The sequence below is a fragment of the Gopherus evgoodei genome, chromosome 4 (assembly GCF_007399415.2).
Source record: "Gopherus evgoodei ecotype Sinaloan lineage chromosome 4, rGopEvg1_v1.p, whole genome shotgun sequence".
Classification (NCBI taxonomy): Eukaryota; Metazoa; Chordata; order Testudines; family Testudinidae; genus Gopherus; species Gopherus evgoodei.
This window is the reverse complement of record NC_044325.1, coordinates 143,954,042-143,977,594: the sequence shown is the minus strand read 5'-3', so window position 1 is coordinate 143,977,594 and position 23,553 is coordinate 143,954,042. Positions and strand designations below refer to the sequence as shown.

The following is a 23,553-nucleotide window of genomic DNA, read 5'->3' as shown; positions in this document are numbered from 1 at the left end:
CAACCTCTAGCAGCAGGGGAACACCATTTCAGTCAGAACATCTCTGTGGTACTGCCATACAAATGGTTAATGATTATATCCATGTTGTTGCTGTTTAAGCCTGCAACTCTCTTGTCAGCTTCCTTACATTAAGTAGGTTTTGCTGGGTCAGCCCTTGAATGAGAGAGCACCCAGGAAAACCCAGGTGGTGTAGGATCAGGACCGGCGCTAGGGTTTCTCGCGCCCTAGGCGCACGGCCATTTTGCCGCCCCCCGCGCTGATCCCGCAGCTCCGCTGGAGCTGCTGCAGTCATTCCTGCGGAGGGTCCATTGGTCCGTGGCTCTGGTGGAGCTGCTGCAGGCATGCCTGCGGGCGGTCCACCAGAGCCGAGCGAGCAGCCCTCCGCCCGCCCGCAGGCATGACAGCGGCAGCTCCACCAGAGCCGAGGACCAACGGACCCTCCACAGGAATGACTGCGGCAGGTCAACCAGAGCCGCCTGCTGCCGCCCCTGCAAAATGCTGCCCCCCGAATAATCCTGGCGCCCTAGGCGATTGCCTAGGCTGCCTAAACGGTAGCACCGGCCCTGTGTAGGATGGTGATTCACAATGTCTGGGTCAGTGCTGGGCCAATGCCTTTTCAGAGTGCTAGGGCAGAGGTGCCATGTTTTAGATTCAACATAAACCAAGGTTTGGGACAACTTATGGTCATTAGGGACCCTATGGCATTTTTCAGAGGAAGGTGCAGCAAACTCTAAAGTGAGCAAGTATGGAAAGACCGTCTCATAAACTAAGTTTTTCCTATCTCTCTTCTAAATGCTCCTCTTCAGAGGCTGACTGATTTCTTCCATTCTTTTCAAAAATGTATTGTAAACATGGATGTTCTAGCCACTCAAGTCTCCACACCTCTTCTAAATCCAGCTATGTTCCTGGTCCTGATAAAGTCTCATGGTAGAGTTCCACATGCTAACTCAGCACAGGAGAGTGCATTGTGGAACTCAGCAAATGTTTGACATTTCTCTCAAACACTTTTTTTTTTCTTGTTCTTTGTTCTAAGTGAGATTCAAAGGTACTAAAGAAAAACAGTCACTTTGAAGTTCCCTTTCTGTTAGCAGTGGGGCACTTGGAAAAAGCAGCTGTCGTTAGGCTAGACTGTAAATGACAAGCTCCATGAAGGACATTGTGGGTTTCAAGACAGACTGTTCCTGATCAAAGGCACTCAAGGTTACAAGTCAAGCCATGGGTTATCAGCCTGGAATCTTAATACCAAGCTGAATTCCTTTGCCCTCATTTCTGGTAACAGAATCCATGTTCTGACCTGGCCCAGCCCTTTTAGATTATGACATCCAATTGGATTATGGCATAAATTGTGAGTTAACTCTGGCAAGCAGAGAACGCACATATATGTCAGTGTATGTTAACTAAATGCAGCTGCATTTAGCTTGTAATGCCCTGTAACTTTGCAGCTCAATAGAGACAGGAGGGGTAGCTGTGGTGTGTTATGCAGGAGACTTTACAGAATGATAACTTATCTGGGTTGTTTTGCAAGAGCACCTCTTTGGCTAGGATTTCATTTTTAACTCTCACTGATTTGCAAAACTGATAGGAGATTGCTTAAAAAACTGCAGAGCACTGAAGATCGGAGGTGGGATGCGTTGATAACATGGCCCTGACAACTACATATCATTAGCAAGTGTTGGGTATAGATTCAGTGTAATGCCCCATGGTGATATTACGGGCCCCATATATTGTACATTATGCCTTGCTGTTTCACTTCTGGTAAAAGAACAGATTTACTTCTCATCAGCTGCTCATTATATGAATGAAGGTAATTTCCATAATGAGGAAGGCCTGTTTGCGCAAATTGTGACTCACCTATAACTTTGCTCTTCTATGACGCACACAGCAAGCTGCAACCAAGTAGTGATCACATTTCCTCACTCTCTAGGCATTGCACACCTCCCATGAGTGTTGTTAGCCTGTCGTCCCCACCTAGCACTCCAACCTATTTGATTGTCTCATAGAAGGCCAGAAGAGACCATCATGATCAGGCCACAGACACTTGTCCACCCACTCCTATAATAGGCCCATATACTCTGGGTGAGTTACTGAAGTCCTTAAATCACAATTAAAATACTTCAAATTACAGAGTCAACCACTGACACTCTCTTAAACCTGCAAGTGACCCAGACCCTATGCTGCAGAGGAAGGCAAAAAAATCCCCATGGTCCCTACTAGCGAAAAATTCCTTCCAGCCCCCAAATATGGTGACTAGCTAGACCCTGAGCATGTAGGCAAGACCCAGCAGCCAGACACCCAGGAAATAATTTTCTATAGTAATTCGCAGCCATCTTCATCAAGAGTCCCATCACCAGCCTTTGGAGATATTTGCTACTAGCAGTCGCATGCCAGTGTCTCATCTACCTGTTACGTCTTATCTTGCAGATTGAACTATTTGGGCCAGGGACTGTCATTTACTATATGTCGGTGCAGTAGGGCCCCGATTTGGTTAACCTCTAGGCGCTCGTGCTCTCTCTCACTGTAAATAGCTACATAGATGAATAGAGTTTAAGGCCAGAAGAAACCGTTAGATCATCTAGTCTGACCTCCTCTTGTTAATTAATAATTGCAATCTTCAGGAAAAATCAGTGTTTCTAAAATGTACGTTGCACCATCCTCTGCAGGATGCTGAAGGCTCCCTAGGCGGTTTGTGGAGTCTCACAGCCAATTACTGTATTAATAACCTTGGTGGAAAACATTCTGTGACACTTTGTCTGCGTAATGCTTTTGTTGCCCCAACCATTCAGAATCTGACCTGCCTGTTTTCACCAGCCCACTACATGATGGAGCAGACAATAAAGGATTCAGGATGTAACATTACACCTGCCCTGCTGTACTTGAGAACATAGGAACTGCCATCCCACTAGCCTAATTTTCTGTCTGCAATGGAGTCAGTCCCAGATTTTTCAGAGCGACATGTAACCCTGCCACAAGATACCTGGTTGTACTATATTATGCCAAGCGGGCAGGTTTGCAGAATAGTGATTAGTATGGTTGACTACAGAATCTGTCTGTGGTTTAAAGGCATATGCTGCTGAATGATCAAAATAAGGCAACAGAGGAAGCTGCTCTCTTTTTATTAGAGATGGGGTGAACCAAAGCCCCAGTGCTGAATGCCCACAGGAAACCAGGTCCTGATTTGAATTTTCTGCCTGGGCCCCATTTCTAACTTTTAAGACTAAGGAAAGAGTCCATTGAACCAATATTAATTTTAGGGACAACTCTTGGCTACAAATAAATATGCTCAAGTCTCTTTGTGCCACATTCCTGTTAGCGCTGGAGCGGCTTTACAAACATCATTGGGAGTATGTCTCATGTTCCTCCCAGTACTACTGCTGCTGGTTGTTTTTAAAGTATTTTAAATATTTGATCATCCTAATTTCTACTCCAAAAGCAATCTGACTCCACCCTAAGGACCTGGCCATATCCATGCATTGACATTGTGTTCTTTTTATGATCAGGCCCGACTGACTTTTGCTAGTCAAGCCAGTTTGACAGCAATCCTTAACTGCAATCTGTCAACACCTGTGGTCCTCTCCCACAGGCAGAAAGTCCTGTTGCAAAACACTGCTTTCATTTGATTCTGCTTTTGGAGGGGATTGTACAACCAGGGGATGTGCAAAGGTCTGCACAGTACATACTTTGCAGCGAAATGAATCTAGATCCCAAAACTCTGAACCTGTGGGAAGTTTGGCTTTAGATCCAGACCTATCCCTGTGTCTGTGTTATGTTTCTTTTGTTGCTATTACACGGCTTTGGGTAGCACAAGCTGCTCTTCTTCTTATCCCAGAGGCAACCATCTGTCTGGATTTCCCCCTCATTTTCCAATGAAGTTGCACTTCTCCTCCTATGTGCTCACTATAGAGGGGGTGGAGGAGGGTAAGAGGTGCTGCTGAGTTTCAAGCCAGCCAGCTTGGGAAGCCAGGATATTTGGCTGTGGACGTAGCACCTCAAGCTGTGCTCTCAGCAGATCTCATACGCAAATCAGAGCTGGACTAGGTCCCTACCTGAATGGGAAGTATCTAGAGAAAACTCAGGAACTGGTGGGCCTGATGCTTTATCTCCTTGCACCCAGTGTGGATCATTCACATGTGCAAAATAAAAATGCAGTCACCCTGAGCTGGCACTGTACAGGTGTAAACAATGATACAGCATCTGAGCCAGTACCTAACCAGTGCTTCAGCATGGTGCTAGTGCCACCTTTCTGTGGAGATGTAAAACCATATGTTGTCACTAAAGTTCCCACCGCACTATTTGCAGGAATAGGAGCATTCACCGCTATGTCCTGGCCAATTTTCAGTAGCATTCTGCTACTCTTAATTCCCCCGCGCAGTTTGAGACAGATACATTATTCTTCACTTCTCCTAAACACTGTTGCTTACTGAGGATAGTGAAGAATCGCTGCTGGGGTCCAGGGGTGGCCGATCCCGCGGATTTGGCGTATCTGCCGCTGAATCTGCGGGACCAGCGGACCTCCCGCAGGCAAGCCGCCGAAGGCAGCCTGACTGCCGCCCTGGCAGGGACAGGCAGGGCAGCCCCTGCGGCTTGCTACCCCAGGCACATGCTTGGAGCGCTGGTGCCTGGAGCCGCTGCTGCTGGAAGTGGATGTGTTTCAGCAGTGAGGTGTTCCATCGTAGCATGTTACGATTCTTTGAGATAGAAAGCTCTGCTCCACCATCATGTGATTCAAAACACACATTGCAGTGGAAACCCAGCTCTCTGTGTCTGGTGCACAGGAAATGTTATTAATTTTGATTTCCTTACCCAGTACCTTTACGTACTGAGAGAAGCAGTGTCGTGTCTATCTTGTGAGGGCAATTCAAATAAATGACTATAGCAAATTATTGATTGCATCCCTGCTAAGGCAGATGGCACTGTGCCTGCCAGCTTTCCTCAAAGTACCAGCACATAGTGGATGTACCTGGCATCACTCCATGAAGTCCACTAGGGACTTTGCTACTGTTATTGATTTTACACAGAAGGCACCCAGATATTACAGTAATGGGTAGCAGTGTAAAACCCAAAGGTTTTATAGATAGAACTTTCAATAGCAGGGCAGGTGTCCAATCTCTTGCGTGTTCCAGATAGGAAATATCTTGGATGTTTTATCATTCTTGCCTTCCACAGACTAAGCACTCCATTGTCAATGTGCAGGAGACACAGAGACAGAGCAAAGTCCAATGCCCCTGATCTGAACTCTCCTGAATTGGAGTGGTTTGGAATCTGGCTCTGAATTTTGCACCTCAACCTCACATGTAAATACAAATCAATGAAACTATATTCTAGAAACAAGCACTGAATCTCAAATACCTGAGCCATGAAGAATGCAGTGTTGTTGTAGCCATGTCAGTCCCAGGACATTAGAAACACAAGGTGGGTGAGGTAATATCTTTTAGTGGACCAACTTCTGTTGGTGAGAGAGGCAAACTTTCAAACTTCAAACACAGAGCTCTGAAGAAGAAGTTGGTCCTTTAAAAATCTGCTCCCCATTATGGGAGCTATATCCTTGGGGAAAAAAAAATCTAACTCCAGGTGTACTTATTCACTGTAAAAAACTGCATCTTAGCCTCCTTTTCTCCAGGCCACATAGGCCAAAATTGTTTATTAACAGCTCAAGATGGAGCCAAGTCAAAGCTTGGCTCCAGCCCCAGAGTTCACCAATGTGCGTGTGTGGAAGGGGTAGGGGCACCAAATTCAGTCCAGTGTATCTTTGTTAAAATTTATTTCTTATTTTTCCAAAGGACCTTTCATCCTGAAGAACTCTGCAGTGCTTTACAATCTTTTATTATTCACTGAGCTCCTGCAATGTGTGACCTCCTCAGTCCATAAAGGAACATGGCCTCTGCCCCCAAAGGCTTGCACTGCAGTCTAACATGCAGCACCACAGGAACGAACCCACTTAGTCAAAGACATTCCCCTTGCAGTCAGAAGGAATTTTCAAGGGCCAGGACGCTCGTTGTTCTGAAGTTGGTCAGAGCATTAACACGGCCTCTCAGCAGTTTTTCACAGCTCTGTTCTGCCAGCTTTGGAATGTGCCAGGAGGTGCAGAGGAGACCTCACTGCCCCAGTCAGAATTCAGTCAGGGGGGAGGGGGGAATAGCAGCTTTGCTACTTAAAAGCAGCTCATTTCCTTCACTGCCCTAACAGGCCCCCCTCCTGTCAGAGTCAAACTCTGACCCTAGAATCTATTACTGTTCACTAGGTCTTTACTCCGAGGGCGCTCTGAGTGTGTCATATACATCAAGAAGCATATTTATTGCACATGCCTAGGGGTAAGAGGCAGCATTAATAACCCTGTGCTTTTCTTCTGCTCCCTCCAGCTGCATTTCCAGCTCATTAGTAATGAAATGCAGAGGGGGCATTTGCCGCAAGATTGGGTTAAGTTCGGCCTTTTCTTAGCCTAAAAAGTTTGCAAGGAAAATTGCATCTTTGCAGCTTATGGATACTTGGTGCTTAGAAACCCAGGTGATGCACAAATCCTCCATGGGATGGAGGGACCCCACAAGAGGCCAAATACAGAGATATCATAAATGGTGATGTAAGGTACGCTCAGGTGGTGGAAGGGGATAGCAAGAAAAGCAGCCATAAAGGGGTGTGATAAAACAGGGAAAGACTCTGCTTTATAAGATACTCTCCTATGATTGTTTTCCTGCCACTTTCCTCTCTTTTGCCCCTTCGCTTGTCAGGTAAAGCAGTTTACACCCCCGCTCTGTGTTGGCCCCAGGTATGGCTCTGATGTAGACTGTGCTCACGTGTCTTGAGATTGCAAAACAAGGTTGGAGATTTCACCAGGGCAGGTTTGCTTGTGAAATTCCCAGTGCTAAGGTCTGCTTCCTTCAAGATTAGCCTTGTGGTGAGTGGATGGCTCAGGAGAGCAGTAATGGGCTGTACAGACGATTTTCTTCTCCGTGCAGCTGTTTCACATCCAGCCCAGGTTAACAGTGGCAAGTATTTGTCATCACTCAAGGTCTATTTTGCTGGCCTGTGTGTCATGAGTTTGGTCAGTCTCAGTCCATCGCAGTAGCCAGGGGCCCACATCCCAGAAGTTACTATTGCTCTGGGCACATTGGCTGGCAGCCTCAGCCCAGAGATCAAGGGCTGAAAGTACCAGAGAGACCAAATTTCCTTGTCACCCCATTGTGTCCAGGAGTCAGACTGGAGTAACGGTATGGGAGGAAGCTTGCCTGCCTTTACCCAAGTTATACCTGTTCTGTAGATAAACATGGGAACTCCAGTACCCAAGCTGTCACTGCAGGACCTGTTACCTAAAATCACATGAAAGTTTAGCTCAGCGGTCAGCAAGTTCTGGTACGCGGCTTGCAGGGTAAGCACCCTGGTGGGCCAGGCCAGTTTGTTTATCTGCTGCTTTGGCAGGTTTGGCGGACTGCGGCTCCCACTGGCCGCAGTTCGCAGCTCCAGGCCAATGGGGGCGGCGGGAAGCCACAGCCAGCACATCCCTTGGCCCACGGCACTTCCCACTGCCCCCATTGGCCTGGGACGGCGAACCGCAGCCAGTGGGAGCCGCGGTCCGCCAAACCTGCCTATTCGGCAGGTAAACAAACTGGCCCAGCCCACTAGGGGGCTTACCCTGGTGATCCACGTGCCAGAGGTTGCAGACCCCTGGTTTAGCTGCAGCACCCAGCTTGTATGAGCAGAGGATCTGGGGCACACACAGATCTTGGTGCACCAGATTGCTATGTCAGGCACCATTTGTTGCATGACAAATAACGGTGACTATCAATAATAACAACATCCATCCTCCCATTCCCTTAGGCGTGCACAGATTCCCTTTGGTCTGAGGATGGTTTACTGGCACCGGTCAGGGGATATGGTGCAGTGAAGAGCTCTGGGAAGACGTGTCTCTTTCTTGGGCCAGAGGGAGGCAGTGTTGTTCCACAATTGAAACAGTGTCCAAAGGACAACGCTATGTTTCAGAGCATGGCTTAGCCAGCCACTTGGAACCCCACAGACCTGTGCAGAACTAGCTTGCACTGATGGACTACTATATGCGCCTGCAGACCTGTACACACGTGCTGCATCTTTAGCTTGCTGTATTGGGGGTTCCTTGTGGAAACAGGAAGGGAAGGCAAGTGGCCTTCAAACAGCCATTCTGGGGTCTTGTCATTTCATTTGGGAGATTATTCTGCACTCCAATAGATATGATTTTTTTCTGCCCACAGTACAATTCAGCCTACATTTGCCTTTGTTCCCTTTATTTCTGCATTTGCTGGCTACACTGACCACATTCTGTGTTATGAGGACAGATCCTTAATTTCAAAGTTCCTGGTTTTGGTCTGTCTCATTCAGACCCAGGGTTACTTCTATGTATTTTTTGCCGTTGGTTACAGATAGTTTAAGCTTTGAATCACACAGTAAATCTTAGTTAGGAATGTCCTCTAGACTGCTTGTTCGGCTTCTGACTGGATGTTTCCAGCTAAACCTTCAACTAAAAATAATTACAGCTAGAGAGGAAAGCGCAGCAAGAGCAGGTAGCCAGCAGAGGACACAAGTCTGCTTTCACCACTTCTTGCTTAGAAACTGCTACTTGATTAAACAAAATGGTGTTGTCTAACCTGAAAACTAAGACATAAAGGCTGATGAGACGGATGATGTTTTTTAAGCCAGGATCCCTGCCCTGTTTTGCATCTGTTGATCCTAATTGATTGTGCCTTGACCCTATTTCTTGGCTCAGGACAAATAAAGTAACCTGCTGGCTGAGGCCACAAGGGTCCCCAGAATGGTGTCCTATATGAATATAATAAAGCCCATGCTTGGAACACAGACAGGCCTAGGCTAACTTAGGGAGCACATCCCCAGTGAAACATGCATAGGGCTTTGGCTTACTTGCCAGCAGGGACTGACCACAGACCTACACTGATGCTTGATGCTATAGAGACCAGCCAGGAGCAGAATCACACAGAAGAGAGAATCCGTTTCTTTAAATGTTTAAATATTCTCCAACTTGAGTTGTGGGGTGTCAGCCACTCGAGAGGCTTGGAAACCCTAGCTGTGAAGAGGTCAGTTCTGCAAATGGAGTTGCTAGCAGGCCATTTCCAGGTAAACATACAGAGTGAGGGTGGCCGGGGGATAAAAGGAAGGGGCAGTTGGATACTGGCAGCGTCAACCCTTGGAACTCCTTGCCTGAAGAGGTTGTGAAGACTAGGGCTATAATAGGGTTTAAAAGAGAACTAGATAAATTCATGGACGTTAAGTCCATTAATGGCTATTAGCCAGGATGGGTAAGGAATGGTGTCCCTAGCCTCTGTTTGTCAGAGGACGGAGATGGATGGCAGGAGAGAGATCACTTGATCATTGCCTGTTAGGTTCATTCCCTCTGGGGCACCTGGCATTGGCCACTGTTAATAGACAGGATACTGAGCTGGATGGACCTTTGCTCTGACCCGGTACGGCCGTTCTTATGTGAACAGAACTTTCTGCCTGTGCTAACACCAGCTGCTCAGACGCAGGAGCAGAACCACCACCCAAACCCACTCAATTACTCACAAAGCTAATACCAGCCCTATCACCACATTGCGGAGGGCATTTCCTTTGTAGTTACACCACCAATGAGGACAATAGGCCATTAAGTGCGGGGATGGGAGAAGCGGGGGGTATTGCACCTTTTGAACAGAAATTTCCCTATTTGCTTCACACAGCTGCAATGAAAAGCTTATGCCCACGTGGAGGCAGCCTGCTTTCCCCTAGCCCATGCTGCACCTGTTCAATGGATGGCTAAAGGATGTCACCCCAGCAGCGTTCCAGCTCTAAATTCAGTCCAATCATAAATGAATGGAGAAGCACTGGAATGGGAAGCCTGGCTGCTAGTTTGGCATCACAATGAAAGTGAACTATTAACAGTATCGAAGACATAATTAGGCTTTGCTTTATCAGAGGCTGTAAGAGAATTATAATAGCAACCTTTGAGCATATCCAATACTCCCCAAGAGGAGTAAATAATAAGGAAAAAGAACAAAGGAGTCCAGTTTGGCAGCAGGTCTCTATGATGGGTCACGGAGGCCGAAAGCTGTTAATTGTAACTTGGCACTTATATGTGACACTTCCATGCCCTCTGTTTCTGTAATATCTTGCACTTCATGATGGTGAATGTATTCATCCTCACAGCACCCCTGTGAGGTAGGAGAATGCTGTTTATTATGGCCACTTGCACAGGGGGGACTGAAGCACAGAAACACTGCGTGACTTGTCCAAGATCATGCAGGCAGCCTGTGACAGCAAGGAACCGAACCTATGTCTCTGGCTAACACCCAGCTCACTGCACCATCCCCCCCCCCAGTGCAACTCATTGAGAGCTCTGGTGAGAATAATGAATTGGTCACAAGTTACAGTCTGTTGAGGGAGCAAACTCACATGTGCTGTGCAGGACAGGCTGGAAACAACAGGGTGGGACAAGGAAATTAGAAAGATTTCACCAGTGGCTCAGTGCCATATGAGGGGTACCATGGGAAGGCTGGAAATGGGACAAAACAATGGGTGTCATAACCTGACATCTCTCAGCAACACCAAACACCAGCTTTCAACTGACTGGGCCTTTGGACACCTACTCCCTTCTCACCACAGGATCCCATCTCCCCTAGGGGCTATGTTGATGCACATTAATAGATATGAGGTAAGCTCCCCCAGCTGCACCACTTGGATGGATAAAGACTACAATTAGTGCAGGCACAGAGATGAGGAGCAAATTGTGGCTCCACTACCCTAGGGCCACACTTGGCTGCAAGATGCAGTCTTCAAGCGTGCTCTACCCTGGCTGCAATGGCATCTGAGGGCCATCATGATCATTATTCCTCATATTTGTATTATCAGAGCTCCCAGGAATCCCAGCCATAGAACAGGATCCCATTGTAGTCAGTGCTGTACACACAGAACAAAAAGACAATTTTGATCCACTGCAGAATAGCCAGGGCATAGGAACAACTTCACCCCCACACCAGGATGCCTCTGGTTCAGGACTGTCAGTCCATTCTTTGGGTTAAGAATTGCTAGGTGCACAAGACAATCGTACTCCACCCCTCTCCCTGATTGCAAGGCCACATTGTTCATTTAAGGCCCAAATTCCCCTACATCCCTACCCAGAACTAGTATTATCTGTAAGTTATTGACACCAGAAATGCTAAATCATGAAACTGAAGTGAAAAGGAATCTTTGTGCGTATTAAAGTAAGGAATCATATATTGTCCCCAGCTTCCTCTTCTGCATTCTGCTGTGGGGTCTCACTGGGAGGTTTAATCAAATATTTCAGGCTCAGCACTATGACTCCCAATGGCAAAATGCAGAAGTCATCCTCAGAATAAATAAAATCTTTGCATCAGTCTTCACTGCAGAGGATATGAGAGAGAATCCCACACCTGAGCCATTTTTTTTTAGGTGACAAATCTGAAGAACTGTTCCAGATTGAGGTGCCAGTAGACGTGGTCTGGGAACAAACTGATAAACTTAATAGTTAAAAGTCACCAGGATCAGATGGTATTCACCCAAGAGTTATGAAGGAACTCAGATATGAAATTGCAGAACTGTAGTATGTAACCTATCACCACTTAAATCAGCCTCTGTAGCAGCTGACTAGTGGATATAGATAATATAACACTGATTTTTTTTTAAAAGGCTCCAAAGGCATTCCTGGCAATTACAGGCCAGTAAGCCTAATTTAAGTATCAGGCAAATTAATCAAAACTATGGTAAAGAACAGAATTATTAGATGTAGATAAACACAATATGTTGGGGAAGAGTCAACGTAGCTTTTGTAAAGAGAAATTATGTCTCACTGATCTATTAAAATTCTTTGAGGGGATCAACCAACATGTGGACTAGAGTGAAACAGGGAATATACTGTGCTTGGACTTTCAGTAAGCCTTTGACAAGGTCCATCACCAAAGGCTCTTAACCAAAGTAGGCACAGGATAAGAGGGAAGGTCATCTCATGAGTCAGTAACTGGTTAAAAGATGGGAAACAAAGGGTAGGAATAAATTATCAGTTTTCAGAATGGAGAGAGGTAAATAGCAGGGTCCCCCAAGGATCTGTACCAGGACCTGTGCTATAGCAAAAGGGGTAAACAGTGAGGTGGCAAAGTTTGCAGATGATACAAAATTACTCAAGCTAGTTAAGTCCAAAAGTGATTGCAAACAGTTACAAAGGGATCTCACAGAACTGGGTGACTGGACAAGAAAATGGTAGCTGAAATTCAATGTTGAAATGTACACAGTAATGCACATTAGAAAACATAATCTAAACTATACCCAAAGTAATGGGTTCTAAATTAGCGGTTATCACTCAAGAAAGAGACCCGAGTCATTGTGGATGGTTCATTGAAAACATTAGCTCATTGTGCAGCATCTATCAAAAAAGCTAACAGAATGTTCGGAGCCGTTATGAATGGGATAGATAATAAGACAGAAAATATCATAAGACCACTATATAAATCCATAGTACACCCACACTGCATGAAGTTCAAGTCTCTCCATCTCAAAAACAAAAAGTAGGAGGGGAGGGGCAACAAAAATGATTAGGGGTATGGAACAGCTACGGTATGAGGAGAGAGTAAAAAGCCTGGGCCTGTTCAGGTTAGAAAAGAAATGGATAAGAGGGGATATGATAAGAGATCTAGAAAATCACATCACTGGATTCATGCCACTCACTGTTGTGTCACCTCCTGGGGATTAGCTCAGTGCTGATTTGATGCCTCCTCTTGTGGTTTCTCAGCCCCTTGTCCCAGTCTCTCACTTTGCAGTCTCTTGCATACACCCCAAGCTGCAGCGCTTCCTCTTCATAGCATGGCCCTTTGACCAGCTCACTATAATTTGCTCCTTTGGGGGTATCAAAATGTCTTTAAACAAACCACTTCAGGCAGTCTTCAAAGTTCACTTCCCTGTCTGTGCCACTTTTCCAGGCCCATTCTCTACACTGGGTTCCAGCCTGGAGACCCTGTACTCAGCAGCTAAGGTCCACACAGTCTCACCCTTGCTGCTGTTTTCTCTAGGTTTCTTCCTATTCCTTATTTTCCCAGACTCCCTCCCCCTGAACCCCCTTACTATTCTTCTCTCCCTGGCTTTATAGAAGCCCTTCCTTCTCATGCCCAGCTGGGCTTCAGGTGCAATTAGGGCTGTAGATCTAGCCTTCATCTCACCCAGGTGCAGCCCATCCTATCAAGTAGCCCTTTCTGTTCCATTTTAACCTCTTCAGGGATGGTGTGGGGTGAACATCCCATCACAAATCGTGAATGGGGTGGAGAAAGTGAATGAGGAAGTGTTATTTACCCCTTCACACAACACAAGAACCAGGGGTCACCCAATTAAATTAACAGGCAGCAGGTTTAAAACAAATAAAAGGAAATATCTCTTCACACAATGCAGAGTTACCCTGTGGAATTCATTGCCAGGGGATGTTGTGAAGGCCAGAAATATAACTCATTTCAGACAACAATTAGATAAGTTCATGGAGGATAGGGCCATCAATGGGTATTAGCCAAAATGGTCAGGAATGCAACTCCATGCTCTGGGTGTCCCAAAACATCTGACTGCCAGTGGCTGGAACTGGATGACAAGGGGTGGATCATGTGATAAATTGCCCTGTTCTGTTCATCTGACATCAGCCACTGCCAGAAGACAGGATTCTGGGGAAGATGCACCATTGATCTGACCCAATATGGCCAATCTTACATTCAGCTCCCAGCTGCTCTCTGTGTCTGTTTCAGGGCATTGATAGCCCATGGAAAGCCATCCACAGATTGTCAGCTAGTTCACCAATATCTCATGTGATTAGTCAGAACCCAAGAATTCCAAATTTCGGAAGTTACTACCGATTTTGGTAGCCCAACTTGAGACCTTAAAGCAGCTTCATTTTCAGAGGGTGGATGCTCCACACTGGAAAAGCAATCCCCTTGAAAGTGGGCCCAGAAACAGACACATTCAGAATCAGTGACCGCATTTGAAAATTTAGGCCTGTATATACGATAAGAGCTTCCACACGAAGGTATAAACCCCAAGGTGAGAGGGAACTGCTTATCATCCCAGAGGACAGAGCTAGGAGTAATGTAGTGAAACTAAGAAAAAAAAAATTCAAGCTGCATACTGGGACATAATCCCTAGAATTTGAGGAAATTCCCCAGTATGCAAAGAGCTAGCACAAAGCACAGGCCCCACTTAAACCCTCAAAATAGGGCTTAAATGTTGCTTACATTCTTCTGCATGGGGCGAATCTTACTCTGAGAGATCTGTTAGACTGGGGAAGATATTCCTAAGGGAAGTAATAGAAGCCACAACTCAACAGCAATTTAAAACCAGATTGAGCAAAAATAAAAATATCTATTTCAAGGCACATCCTGTGCTGCCCAGAGTGTGTCAAGAAGTGAACTGAGCTCTTGTTTGCATCTCTACTTTCAGTGGGGGCAAACTGCTCAGCCAAGGCTTCCATTGAAGATTCAGGACTTTGCCAGTCAGGACCAAGGGAGAACTGAGGCAATGTCCTGAGGATTTGGCCCTTTGGTTCAATGTTTGATTAATCATTTAGCAAATCCCCTCCCCTCACAGATGCTTTCCTCTCCCTTCTGGGTTACTTGCCTGTACAGCAACAGCTGCAGAATGAAATAGGGAACTTCACCCTTTAGGGTAGTCAACTCAGCACTAATTTGGGACAAGAATAGCCTGTGCTTGATTCTCCTTTCAGATACACAGGTTTAATTCCTTTAACTTCCAGTGACCTTAGTGGGACACTCCTTATGTACACTAGTGGAAGGCACCGGGGGCACATAATGAAATGGTATCTGTGGAGTGTTATAACTGAAAAGTATCACTGTAGAAAGAGAGCTGTTGGCCTGGGGAACTCAAAGACCTGCATGTTCCCCATCCAGCTGCCATGTTGGGTTCCCTGTAGGTGTGTTGGAAGAAGTTCCCAAAATGGATACAGTGACTAGGTGGGTCCTACAGAGCCCTGTCAAACTCCCATAGTTTGTTCTGTGTGTATGACATACTAAGGACTGTACTAGGGTTACCAATTTTGGTTGGACATATTCCTGGAGATTTAATCACAACATAATTCTTAATTAAAGGTTAATTTTTAATTTCTGGGGACTTGGCAACCCTAGACTGTACATTTGTCTCTTATTGCTCCACAATTTATAGAGCACTAAATTGTTTGAGGGTGAATAGTTGCTGAGCTGTTTAATCAATTTTGAAAGCTATTCATTGTGCAGATCCAGCACAGAGCAATAGAGATTATTGCTGTAGTAGAACTAATCATAACATGATAAAGAATGCAGATCTGCTTAATGAAGATTTGCCTTCATCTCTCAGGGTTCCAAAGGGCCTCAAAAATGAGGAATGCAAGATCAGGACCTGTAAAGCCCTTTTACCACTGGGGGAGAAAAAAAAAGACAGAACAAACCCTCTAATAGATAGATCATGTTAACTCTTCCATGTGTCTCATGAATTCTGGGCCATTTCTCAAGTAACTGTTGCTACAAACCTCATGAAAATACAAAGTGTCAGGGCCACATTTTACTCTGGAGCAGTCTCAACAATAAGTCTGATTAATTTTTTCTATTACCACATTTTCCCTTGAAGAAATCACAGATGAAAATCTCCAGGGAAAGAATCTCCTGTGCACACACACACACACACCCCTTAACTACTTTTCCCTTCTTTATTAAGGCAATTTATTTAGAGCTAATCAGAAATTATGTGGGTATGAATGACTCAATCTTAATTCTCTCTCCAATTCCCAGTAGGAAATGAGTATTATCATTACTCTAGCTGCAACCGCACATTTAAATGTACCTGTCAAAACCAAATTGAAGTAGTAACCATGTTAACCCTGGCATTACAAATGTCTGAGCTTTGTCAGTGCAGAGCAGTCACAGTTACCTTGGTTTTAATTTTTTAATTAAAAATAACTAAATACATTTTCTTTGTATGGTACCTTTTTACAATGTGAACCCATCTCACAAAACAACATTAAAGCCACCAAACAAGCAACATATAAAATGCACCATGATAAAAATTACACGAATAATTCAAACTCAGTTACTGAGCCAGGCAAAAGATATTTTCAAATGAAGTCCCTGGCACTCTGGGATTACACTCTTTGCTTCTCTTATTTCTTAACCCTGTCTTCTGGCGATTGGTTCAGTTCGGCTATGCTCTAAAATGATTTTATTTCATTAGCATGTCTGTAACTGACTAGCTTGGAATGCACAAGTCTTCGCCACCTGCCATGGGATGGCTGCAGGCAATTGTCTCATGTTGTTGAGATTGTGCGGCTTGCACTTCCCATAATAAATAGAAGTGATTGAAGAACGTTGATTATCTGATATGATTCACCATCAGTCTCTGTCCATCATCAACCATTCCTGGGGGTTTCTTTGGTGGCTGGCTGGCTGAGTTAAATGGTTATTTTAATGCTGCTAGGATTTTATTGTATTATTAATGATGTGATAGGATACCTAGACCCTTGGATAGAGGTCTTTTAAAATTATTATTTAAATCTGAACAAATCTGGAGGTGGGTTGTCTTCTCCCTGGAGATGCCCTTGGAATGCTCACTAAAAATCATAGAAATGAGATGGAAAAGACTTGCTACATCATCATTTTCATCCCTCTGACTTTGCAGGATTGTTCCTTATAGCATTTTATCAATTATTTTATTTTAAATTACTCAAAGACTGGGACTTGCTTTGGGAGACTATTCTACAGTCTAACAGCCCTCTCTGCTAGAAAAAAATTTGGTGACATCTTGACTGAATTTTACTTTGCTTAATTTCATCCAATAATAAAAAAATAACACCTAGCTCTTCTATTTTGCTTTTTGTCAGTAGCTCTCAAAGTACTTCAGTCTTTAATGTATTTATCAAAGGTCCATCAATAGCTATTAGCCAGGATGGGCAGGAATGGTGTCCCTAGCCTCTGTTTGCAAGAAGCTGGGAATGAGTGACAGGGGATGGATCACTTGATTCTTGATCACTTGATGGATTCCCTGTTCTGTTCACTCCCTCTGAAGCACCTTGCGTTGGCCACTGTCACAGACAGGATACTGGGCTAGATGGACCTTTGGTCTGATCCAGTAGGGCCATTCTTATGTTCTTATCCCCACAACACTCTGGGGAGATAGGTCTAGTATCTCCATTTTTACAGATAAGGAACTGTTAGTCCCTAGGACTTCATCCTATGATTCCCCTGGACCTCTCTAAATAATTTTTGTCTCCTTGGTATTTAGACAATGCTGTTGCTGACTCCCTGTGAGCAGATGGCAGCTCTGCGGAGGGACTAGCAGCACAGGGGGAGGGGGAATGGTTTTTACCAGCAGTACAAACACTGGTTGCACATGAATCTAATAGTCAATACTTATACTACTGCATGGGTTACAATGTCAGGAGGATACCCTCTTGTTGGATAAGACTGACATGTTAAACCCTAATCACTCATTGGTTTCAATTTAAGGATTTCACTCAATATTCTTCTGGGTGTGCATTAAAATTCCTTTAAAGATTACTCTCCAGGAGATCACATGAATTTACCAGGAATTTCAGTTTTGATCTGCGGGGCATTTGCATTTGGTTTAAATTGGAAACCTGGACTTCGATGCTAGACATGCTTAAAAATGGGCTCATATTGCTCAGTAAAAGGGATTGTTTCCAGATACTTGTGTTTGTTATGCAGCATCTGTGATATCAAGAGGCAATATTCATGCTCTGCTCTTAATGTAGCAGTCACTCTACTTAGATTGTGAGCTCTTTGGGGCAGGGACCATCTTTTTGTGCTGTGCTTGTACAGCACCTAGCACAGTGGAATCTTGGTTCATGACTAGGGCTCCTAAATGCTACCACAATAACAATAATAATGGTGCACTTTAAGAAGTTAATATGTTCTCTTTCATTTGAACTGCAGATTTGGGGGAGAGGGCAGAGAAAAGATGCTGAAAGGTTCCATTAAAAGAAGTTAATGAATGAATTCACATTAGAATCTTGGTTGGTAATATATGATCAGATGTAAAAGGATATTAGACTCTGTGCTATGGAGAAGAACAGGCTGCTTTGTGTTAAAACATCTGTTAGTCACCCAGAAAGCAGGGGAATTCCTCTCCTTCATCCTAGCTGTTTCTGATCATAACTTCTCTTTTTAAAAAAAAATTTACCTCATTAACACTTGTGAACAAAGGAGCCAAATACATAAGAAGAAGTTTGGGGTTCCATATTCCATGCGCTGATGGCACTTCTCGCATTCCTGTCAAGTTCTTCAATCAGTTCTGATACCTTCTTGGTGGCAAATCTGTGATAGCAGCCTGGAAGGGAAACTATTCCAGGGGCCTGGATGTGAGAAGAAGAAAAGTTTAACAGGTCCATGTGCAAGTTTTGGACATTTATAAAAAATTGGAACAAACATCAAGATCTGAACACATACTAACCAGGCTGCCAGGTGGGAGAGCCCTCAGGTGTCTAAATCCATCTTGAATGGATTTAGAAGAAAGTCTACAGTAAAGATTCACTGTAATTTAAGGTAGGTAAAATCATTTTGCTCTTGGAGAAGAGTGTTAATCTACTGCCAATCTGTGCAGAAGAGCGTTTCCTTAGGGTAGAATGGTAGGTGCAGTCTATTGTATTCAATGCACTATTTCTAGCTACCACTATAAATTGGCACTCCACATGTCACTTTCACCTACACACCTTTGGGTCTGACCAGCCATCACTAACTAACTGTAGTTATACAATATGAATTGAATATGAAACTAATGACGATACTGCAGTGATGTGTATAATATATAGACAGATAGATCATTGTAAACTCTAGTAATGGCACTGTTGTGATTTTTAATGCAGTTTGCTCCATTTTGCTAAAAATTACCCTGATACTGGAAGTTCTTGTGCAAAGCATCATTCCGAATTACTAAATGTCCCTGGTGCTGTGCAATAAAAAGAAGAAATGGCTTATTTTGGATGGTAACGTGATACACATTTTTCAGGAAGACCAAGTAGGGTGTGTCTCTCTACCTGTAAACTCATCCTTTTTCTTCCTTTCTTGGTAAAGGACCTTCCCCTTTCTGGACCCCAAGATTGGTGATCATCATGGCATGGGATAAAATTAACACTTTTAATTAATTAGCCGGCTACTCCTGTAGCAAGGGGTTTCTGACGATGTTGATTTTTTCTTAGTCACCCATTTTGCTGAGCCGTACTAGTTTAAACTTGTTTATTTATAAGTCAGTTGTGAGGTGCCCAGCTGCTATGGCAATAGGCACCATATCTGAACTTTAACATACAGACGATGCCAGTATGTAATAGCTTCATAACATGAACAACATACCAGTGACTACTCTCATGAGATTTTGCAGCAAATCTCAACAGATCTTCAGTTGCAGTTGGGCCCAAACCAGAATCTTGCACCTGAAGCCGCTGAACTTTGGGTGCCTTTGAAATCTGGATATGAATTGGGTGTCCTTGGTCTCACTCTATTTGAAATACGCTTTGTGCTAACTACCAAGTGACTCCTGCAGCGATACTGCCAGATCAGCTTTGCAATGTCCATTGTTAGGGACCAAAGGCTAATGCCTGGTCCTGTTGAAGTCAATGTGAGTTGACATCCGTTGGACCACAATTTGGCCCATGGTGTTTTATGCATGGCTCTGGCTTACTCACAAAACAGCCTTTTGATGCTGATTGGTATCATAGATTTCAATATCAGAAGGTACCATTATCATCATCTGCTTTGACTTCCTGCTTAATGCAGGCCAAAGAAACTCACCCAGTAGGATTCATTTCTATTAAAATCGGTGCCCCTTCCCTCCCCCCCCAGGCTACTACAAAGTTGGATCTTAAGGCCGTTGAATAACTCGGCAGCTCAGACAGCCTCTTGGGCAGCCATGCAATTGTGTTTGGAGGAAAATGAGGTTGATTTTTGCCTCTTGTACTGAAAGCTCCCCGGGGCTATTTACCTTTGTACTGAAGGCAGCATTGGCCCAGGGGAGAAACAGAGAGAGATGAGATGAGATGAAATGAAGAAGTAGGTGGCCAGTGGAGTTGTATTTGCTGTCCCATGAACTGCGAACAAGGGGTTAAGTGAGGATAATTCTTACTCCCTGTTCCAGCTGCGTCGTCACAACCAATTCAGCATGTGGCCTAAAAAGGAGAAGAACACATTTCCCCAGCCCCATTGCACATGGTTCATTGGTTTATTCCAGTGTAGCAAGAGCTAAGTTCACATGACTGAGCAGGAGTAACATGCATGGAAAGCAGCACTTATTGCTGGTGGCAGTATAGCAACTGCTTGGCTTGGTGGGGACATGCATCCTACCCTGTAGACCATGTGGCATAGAATATGGTAACAGGTGCCTCAGACTGGCTCAGCCCTTTGCATTCTCCTACAGACCAAGGACCCTGCTCTGCTGCTTTTGTGTGGGGGTCAGACTCCCTATAGTATGTCCCTTCCCATATCTTGTTGCCATTATAGGGAGGAAGTTGGTTTGGGCCCGAGCACAGCAGAGGGCAGGACTGAATCCACACCGTCATAAGAGAAGAGAACAAGACATAAAAATCTCATATGAGTTTCCAAGTTCAGTGGTGTTCAGACCCAGAGTTTTGGCTGAGTCCCATCTTTATCTGTAATACCCCTTCATCATCACCACCACGTCCCGTTCTGCTCTCTTTTTGAACCTGCCTAAGGATCTCAGAAGAAGAGAGGTTAATTTTGCTGTTGTATTATACCTGAATTTTTAGCTAAGTGATGCTAACTGATAAATATTTTTAATCTGCCTGCATTCTAACAACTTGCACCCTCCCTAACATTGGTTGTTGCAGGAAATTCCATGGGCAGAGAGGCAGCAAAGTCTAATGGTTAGAGCATAGACTTGGGAGTCAGAATTCCTGGGTTCTATTCTCCATTCTGCAAGAGGCTCTAGGCAAGTCATTTTACTTCTCTGTGCCTCAGTTTCCCCCTTTGTTAAGGGGCACGATAATACTTAGCCACTTTACTGCTGTGTTCCAGTCCTGTACAGGAACATGTGGTGGAGTTCCTTTATGGCACTGATATTCCATTCATGTTTCAAAGAGACATGCCTAGAACACAAGCAGATACCTGCCATGAACAATAAGAAGATCCATGAGCCTTTAGAACTTTTCACGACAACTGCTTTACAGAAGTGGCTAAATACTCTTGCAGTAGCCCAAACCCATAGTTGGTTTCAACTATGGATTTAACAACCTTTTCATTTCCCTTTTCTTGCCTCCAGAAATGCTTTGAGGTGACCTAACTAACCTCACAACTACAAATGTTCACCTTCATTGTGTGCCTGTAGGAAGCAGTGTTTTTAACCGCACTGATTGAGCAACTCCTGAGCCAAGAACTGTAACAAAGCCTGTTCGGAATGAAACATCGAAGAGTGAATTTTTAACTCAAATGGGGAAGTAACTCCAAACGCTGTCTGCCCCAAAGTGGGGAGTTGGATTCATGAACCTTGCCTTGATTCAGAGCTAAAAGTGGCAGCAAAGCTTCCAAAAAATTCCAACAAGAAGTGAAGGGGAGGAAGAGAGTTATTTTTTTGCAGATCATAAATAAAAGACAATCTCCCCTTGGTACGGAACTTTTGGGGAATCCCAAAGCACCACCTGCTGTTTCTACTGGAGTTTGCTGAGCTGATAATCTTTAATTTCTTCTCCACAGCTTTGGCTGGTCACGGACCCAGAAAGGCCAGTTAGAGCCCTTATTTAGGCAGATTTGTGCTTCCCTGAGAAACTGAACATCACTCAATGCCAGGAACATACAAGTTCAACCTGTTTGCCTCTCACTGTTCTCTCTTCCTGTCCTAAAACAGCCTCCCATCCCAAGGTGGTCAAGTGGTTACACCACTGGACTGAGACTCATGAAATCTGGGGGCTAGTCTGGGCTCTACCACTGATCTGCTGGATAATGCCCCCTTGTGCCTCAGTATCCCCATCTGGAAAATGGGGATAATGATACTTTGGTCACTCTCTGGATGAAAAGCATTGTATAAGAGCTAAGTATTATTATCTTTCAATATTCGCCAGGCCTCTTGTCTTCAGAACAATACTGAAAGCTCTCTGATTCTACACCGCCATGCTGCTTTGTTCAGTATGTGTGCTACTGTGAAAGGCAGTACCAGCTCGTACCCTCACTTTGTAAATCCTCCGCCATGGGTTTAGTTCCTGGTTGGTGTTGTTTGCATATTGTCCATGTCCATCATTGTACAAATAATAAAAGTTGTTTATTTTCTGAACTGAGCATGCAATAAGACTTAGAATCTGGTCTAGTGATTACAGCTACTAGGGCACAGGTCAAGGCTAGGGCCTGGGTTGGAGAGGACTTGAGAATGGGGTCCAAATTCAGTCTAGAGGTTCAAGCCCAGATGCAGCAATACATATCACTTTCATGCCATAAAATCAGGTCTGAGTTGAGGTTGATGAGCTGGGTCAGAGCCAGGTGAGCCTGCCGAAGCTGTGTTAGTGGAACAGGGAGACGGTGAGGGGTCAGGTGCAGAGCAAGGGACCGGGGACCGAGGCTAGGTATCAGGAACCAGGAGCAAGGCAAGGGATCAGGAGCATGCAGTAAGGTCTGTTGCAGCTGCAAGCCAGGAAGCCCGCTAGCTGCACAGAGAGTCTCCAGGTGTTTTCCCTAAACCTAAAATAGTGTGCCTGGGCCAATCAAAGAACACAGTAGGCTCCACCAGTCATGACTGCCATGGGTGGGATAGCTGGTGGTGCTTGAAACTGTAGGGTTCATAGGCTGTTGTTCCCTATTTCACTGCAGGTGGCAGTGTGGACACACAGCTGTCCAGGAGCTAGCAGACTCATGGAGCCTCAGCTGCCCAGGAGCTAGCAGACCCATGGAGCCTCAGAGACTGGCATGCAAGACACTTAATTTCTAGTCCCAGCTCTGCAACTGGCTTATGGTATGACTTTGGGCAAGTTGCTTCTCTATGCGAAAAAGGCTCCGAGATCCTTGGATGCAAGTGCAAAAGCAGTATTATCCTCAACAAACATTCTCCCATTGGGTCTGTGACATTTCACGCTGGTTTGGATTTTCAGATCCCTGTCGGGGAGTTAGATGTCTGGCTCCCATTGAAATTTCAGTGCAGTTTGGGTGCCTCACTTCCATACATTCCCCGGAAAATCCCAGTAACACTTATCTGTTTTTCCTTATGGTTGATGACAGGTAAAAGGAAAAAGTCAGAGCTTCAGATTTCCACCTGAATCTGAAAGGGCATCTTTTGAGTTAACCATCCAGAGTCAAATTCAGATGTCTGCCTTGTGAACGCTTTTTGGGGATTAAACATGGTTGTCTTCATTGTTTTATTAACTTTGCTACAAGGTGAGTAGCTGGGAACTACATTCCTTTTGCAAATCACCATAATAAAAGTGAGAGAATGCCAGTCTTGCAGGGGACAAAGGTAAATCTGGCTTTAAAATGAGGGAACATTAAGCCTTATGCAGGGCTGCTGGAGTCATATGTCCCCATTGCACAATGGATAAAAGACACACCTACCTGTCCAACAAGGGTGTTG

At 44.7% G+C, this 23,553-nt stretch overlaps 1 protein-coding gene across 12 annotated transcripts in view; it reads right to left on the bottom strand.

The window, feature by feature from the left end:
* PFKFB2 (6-phosphofructo-2-kinase/fructose-2,6-biphosphatase 2) overlaps positions 1–23,553 on the bottom strand; it is a 129,760-nt gene that overhangs the window by 82,733 nt on the left and 23,474 nt on the right. For 8 of the 12 annotated variants that reach the window (XM_030561667.1, XM_030561656.1, XM_030561668.1 and 5 more), the window contains one exon: positions 18,178–18,349. The exons of the other annotated variants lie outside the window; for them this stretch is intronic. The gene's annotated coding sequence lies outside the window, so the exon portion shown is untranslated. The remainder of the gene's footprint in view (positions 1–18,177; positions 18,350–23,553) is intronic. 12 annotated transcript variants of the gene reach the window in all.